The following is a 6,191-nucleotide window of genomic DNA, read 5'->3' as shown; positions in this document are numbered from 1 at the left end:
CGACGCCTTGTAGAGCTTCAACAACACAAACAAAACGATTCCCACAAACTGCAGATTGTAATACCCGTCATATACTCATACTGTTTCAGATGATAAAACAACAAGATAACTATAAATATGAGTGGATATAAGGCCAAATCTTTGGGAAATACTTTTGCAACCTGAACAGTTTAAGGGGCGGAAAACCCAAACAATGACCTGAAAGAGCTCTATAGAGCTAAAGGGAAAATGAGTGTCCGTTGTTTAACGGCTTTCACATTACACAGTCATGTGATACATTGTTATTATAAATATATGGATTAGTGCAACTTTAAAAAATCAAGGCAACATGAATAGTACGTTTAATTCTGAAGATTACTGTAAAATTAACCTTTATTTTGGGTCATGAGGAAATCTTCATATTTCACATCAACGCTTCTTAAGACCTTATATCTTAAGGTTTTGCTGTGCATTGAACAGAAGGCCGTTCTTTTTTAGAATAACCACCATGACTGAAAAGAGTCTAATCTATACATATTTTACATGTTCATATTCCATTATATTCTATATGATTTGGATAAACAAAGAATGTTATGTTTATGTTTAATTTTACATTGACAAATATGCTTCTGTATACATCCATCACACATAGGTTGAACAATATATAAAGCCCTGAAAGTTAGTAATTGCTCTCATACCTCAGGGACACATTAGAGATATAGTCTGATGACTCTGGGGCTTTTTTCAGCAGCTGGTATCCATGTCAGCATTTTTAATATAGTGTGTGGATGAGAGCAGGGCCCTGTACGAACCTGTCGGGGGCAGAATAATATCAACATCCTGCTGACTTGTAGCTGCTCTGCTAGCGAGGCATTTTCATGTTTACAGGGGGGAGAGCCCGAGGCCATCCATCTTCGATCCCCGTTTGTCCCTCAGAGGAGTGTCGGATAACAGAGGATCCTCTTCTGGTTTGTAGCCAACACTAAAACACCCTACTGACATTTAGCAGTTTAAGTACCTGGTGTCTGCGCTGCTCTTCAGACATAAACAATGGCTCATGTGCAGCAGCGGGGAGTAACAAAGCATATGTCCTACTGTAATAAAATCACAGTAAGTACAGCTCAGAGGTAACACAAACTACAGCCTCCAAAATGAACATAAAGGTGATTCAACACCTCATTATAACAGACGTTCTTGACCTTGAAATCAAGGTTGAGGAATCTGTCTCAACACGAGGTCCATTTAGTAGTTGTCCCAGAGCTTTCAGTCATACTTCTATCAGATAATCTGTATTATCAGCAGATGGAGTTTGCCAACCTGGACGAGAAGTCAGAAACAGAATGATGAAGATCATGATCAAAAGCTCCAGAACATGCATATATATACACAGTATATATATTTAATACATTTCAGACGTGTCAGACTTCTCCCAGAATGTATTTCTTCAGCTGAACAGATTTGCATATAAAAGGTGACGTTTCACCTGCACCAACAACAACGTCACAATGTTGCTTACATGTTCCATCAATATTTTAACACCATCTTTGAAATGGATCTTTTGAATGCACAACTCTTTTTGTAGTATTTGTTATCCTGACACAGCGTCACAGTGCTTCTTTGTCCACTTCCCGTGCAGCTACAACACTACATGAAAGAAGGCACAGGAGTTATTTATAATTCCACCCAGCTCGATCATCTAAAACAGATATTTCAAAAAGATTGCATTCCTTTGTTTACTAAACCAAACAGTCCAGCCAGGTCATTATTCGCTGACACGGGATGTGTGCAGAAACAGGCCACAGGTTAGTACACTCAGTGATGAAGGAGACAGAAGGAATGTTTTCATTCATTTGCCCTTCTGTTTCCTCCTTCCTGTGGTTTGACCCTGGCACAAACTCTCTCACAACATCTTCCTTTTAATGACAGGAGCTCTAGTAGGTCAAAAAGATCAGATCTCAGACTCACATTGTTTACGTGAGTGAAAGAACCACGATGTAAAAATACATTGGAGCTTGTTTTATTTACTTTATATACAGTTAAGTAGTTCAGTATGGCGAGTCTCAACCTGGGGGTCAGGCCCCTCTAAACGATCTCAAGATAAATCTGAGGGGTCATGAAATGATACATTTGAGAGGGAAGAAGAAAAAAACAAAGGTTGTTTTTTTTACTTTTCTCTAATCTTTTTGTGAAGAGTTGGATTATTTGACCTCTTTGGGCCTCGAGCAGTTATCTTAAGTTTGCAAACAACTTTAAATCTGAAATGTGACAAAGGGCCCCAACCCCCCTTTTTTTGTAAATGGCCACAAGCAAAAAAGTCTGTGAACAAGTGGTCTCATCTTTAACAATGTATTTTATAAATGTATCATGTGTTTTTATCTAACAGCTTGAGCAATAAATTACTAGTTACAATACGTACTCAGATTAAAATATGATCTACAAATAAATTATGTATTATTGTAGATTAAGATAAAATGAGACTTTATTGATACGTGGGGGAGGAAATCCACAAGCTACCTGGCAGTATATAAAGTAATTAAATCCACTTTTACATCTGAAAGGGATGTACAAATAATGCATGAATAGTTATAATCCAATAAAATGATAAACAGTGATGTACCTTTATTCAAGTAAATCTTTGTATACGTGACTTTTGCTTTTACAATATTTCTACATTGTGGTAGTACTACTTTTACTTAGATAACATATCTGAGTACTTCTTCCATCGCTGATATTATCTAAGATTGCATTCCTATTATTGCCCATATTTTATAATGTACTCAGTAGTTTGCAGATGAGTCAGTACTGACAAATTGTCTTCTTCAAGCAACCACACAATGAGCCGCGGATTGCTCTCTTTTTGAAAGCATACACGCGCCATCTAGTGGCGCTCGTTGGTAGCACAGAACAGCTGCCGGATATCGGCTCCATGTGGGGCCTGTCAGGACAAGAAGCAGCGAATGCTTTTAGAAACTGCAATGAAATCATTCATTTCATCTGAAATGACCTTATCAGACCTCAGTAGGAGCACAAAGGAATAATTCTGCTATTGTTTAGAAGAAATTCTATAACTCTGTAAGCTGGAAATCATGTGACACATGACCTGCAGGTTCACTTTGCATAACAACACATTGTTGAGTGGCAGGCGGAAGGAGGGGGGGGGTCCTTTCAACTTTGTGTTTTTTATTGGCCATGTTTTGCAATCATGGAGTTAGATGTTTGTTGGACTCTCTCCCAGAGAAGTAAATAATCCTCAGATTGTTTAAACTTGTCATCTGTTTTTCATCCAATATATTGTATTGTCAGCTGACCGTAAATCACCCCAAAAAGTGCATGGGATCCAAAATCATCCCCATAAAAGGTGGTAGTCAGGTCTTAGTTTCAGTTTCCCATTTGTTGCAGCATTTGTTTCCCCCCCAGGAGAACACATTTTCCAGTAAATATGTGAAGTTTTATATGTAATTTCCATGAAATGGTTGCCTTTGTGAGAAACTGCTCAACTTGAAGCAGAACAAAGGAATGGATGAATTACATAGTTTTTCAGTTGTGCAATAGGGTGAACATGGATGTCAGCTGTGAGAACAAAGCACAGATGCTAATGTGAGACAGTGAGGGAAGAACATTTATATTCAAGAGAGTTTGTTCACTCAATGTGCCAAAAAAATGTCAGGCTTGTATGCTGAAACACTTCGGTGCTCCATTAATCAGAAAATGAATCAATAACAGCTTTGATAATTAAGTGTCTAAATAAACGATAAAGCAAAACTGCCAAAGATTCTCTGGTTCTGGCTCAGCTTCACTGCACAGACACTGAGAATGGACTTTTCAGGGAAGAAGGAGACACCTTGTGTCCAGTTGTCAAAGTTTTCAAATGAATATGTGTATATACATAGATTCTGGATTTCCCAGTAATGAAGGAGTAGATGAGTTTTAATAACTTTTTTGTGAAACAAAATATATATACTTACAGGGAGAGCCTTTTATGGCTTTACATGTGTGGATTAGATCTTTATCAATAAAAAAAAGATTTCTAGTGACTAATCAAGAATAAACAGTTAATTGAAGCTTTTCTGTAGCAGCTGATGCTCTTTAACATTTCTTCAGCTAAAAAACTAAAAAACAATCACTAAAAAAAATCCAGCGACATTACACTTTCTGTGAAGCCTGAGAGGAAACTGAAACTCAAAACATCGAACTGTGCAGGAAAAATGAAGGACCAAGGGTTGACACAAACAAAACTCCCACTCTGGCAGTAGATCAAGGCTGGACAGGAAACAGAGTGTGAGAGACTGAGGAGACATTAACAGCATGGTGTTATTTCTATTTAGTATGACGGATGTTTATCCTCGCCGTTTATATTTGGGTAAAGCCGGAGAGACAATGTCTCTTTTTCAAGGTAACAAGTCAAAGTGGAGTTAATTTGAACAAGCAGGAGAGAGGATACTTTAGCCGACTGGAACAAAGTCAGAGGTTCAGAGAGCCGAGCAGGATGAGCTGGGCCAGGGACTGGGATGCAGGTTGACGAGGAACTGGGTGAGGCAGGAAGGCACAGGTCTCAGACAGGGAATGGACCTGAGGCCCAGGAAGGAAACACAGATTTCATGTAACACAAGGAAACTTTTACTAGAGTCCAGTCTGGCCGCGGTATTAGTACCACATTGGCAAACTGAATGATCTACCGAGGACTGGAAAGACGAGCCGGGGTAGATATGCTGCAGACGCTTGATTGGATGAGTCTCAGGTGTGCAGATTAATTGCAACAGGAGGGAGATTGAGTGCCATGCCCAGACAAACACACACAAACAGAGAGAGATAACAAACAGGCGACCAAACAAGAAACACAAAGAAGGGGTAACCCTCTACTTTAGTGGTTAAAGTGTCCACAGAATAAATGTTAGTCAATGCCATGTCCCCCAAAGTGTAAAAAAAAATAAAAACAGCATCTGTGAGTGAGTCAACCCTAATTATCCCACACTTTACTGGCATCCTCACAAATAAACTAGCTCCAACAGCTGGAGAGAACAACTTGATCCTATTCTGTATTTGTCAATAAAAAGTCCAATACTGATCACACAAGTTTCCTATCAAACGAGACTATGATGTTTCTCCAGAAGGTCTAGTCTGGCATACTTACGTGTATATAGATATTCAGAGTCATATAGTCGATCTTTGCTTGGTTAAATGGAAGGAAAGAAGTTAAGGGGATTTCATGTGGTGTTCAAAGCATCAAGGTATCTTTTGAAAAACAGTGTCCCAGTTACTACAGATTATTTGCTGACAGTTTTCATTGGATCTACTTTCTATACTTCTACATAGTCTTCATGAACACTGTTGGCATTGAGCTCTGTGGATTATCCAGAGAAATTAGGACACTGTTTCTGGAAAAAGAAAAAGATGTTGCAGTTGATGTATTTTTTTTTCAATGCTTAGCAACACAAACATAATTTTAATTACTGTCACTGTATTTGACAGAAATGTCACAGATGGATATGTATATCCATCTTATTGATAATTTGTCTGGATTTTTTTCAAACGTGAGAAAGAGTTTGCACACTTCCATCATCCAATACAACTTTGAAGTTTGAACACTGTGGAAGAAAATTCAGGCCAAGTCTCAAGCTCTAAAGTGTGTCACTGGTGGCCCGAGGGCCTCCACAGATCTTTTAATGTGGTACTGTGAAATAAAATCAACATAGTAGGGTCACTGTTTGATGTAGTGGAAATGGCAGAGACTTTAAAGAGACTCAGGCTGCAGCATGATACTGTGTCTGCATCATTATCACACCTAAAAGTATTGTGTGATTCCTGCTCTAATGTTGTAGCTGCATACCTTATAATTTCAGTATTTGAGCTGTATTATAATACAGTAAGAACATAATGAACAGCCTTCCTCCCCCTGAGGCTCAGTTATGTCTGGATGATAATAATGATGTGGCAGCGCTATCTGCTGCCCCCTGCGGGCTCACAGCGGTACCGGCCATGTGATGGAAGAAAGAACCCCCCCCTCCTAATCTCTTTACTGCAGACAGCAGCCCCGTGTGTGTGTGCACACGCGTCACAGACATGCACACACACACACACACACACACACACACACACACACACACACACACACACACACACACACACACCAAATGCGGCGGTAAATAAGATTGTAGAGCATTTACTTTTGGAACCAAACAGAAATAACACAGCATGTGTTGGTGCAGAAGGTA

This window comes from Cebidichthys violaceus, unplaced genomic scaffold, assembly GCF_023349555.1.
Source record: "Cebidichthys violaceus isolate CVI_PGR_0920_01 unplaced genomic scaffold, fCebVio1.0.p SCAF_12, whole genome shotgun sequence".
Taxonomy (NCBI): Eukaryota; Metazoa; Chordata; class Actinopteri; order Perciformes; family Stichaeidae; genus Cebidichthys; species Cebidichthys violaceus.
The sequence above is the reverse complement of the archived record's forward strand: the minus strand, read 5'-3'. Positions refer to the sequence as shown.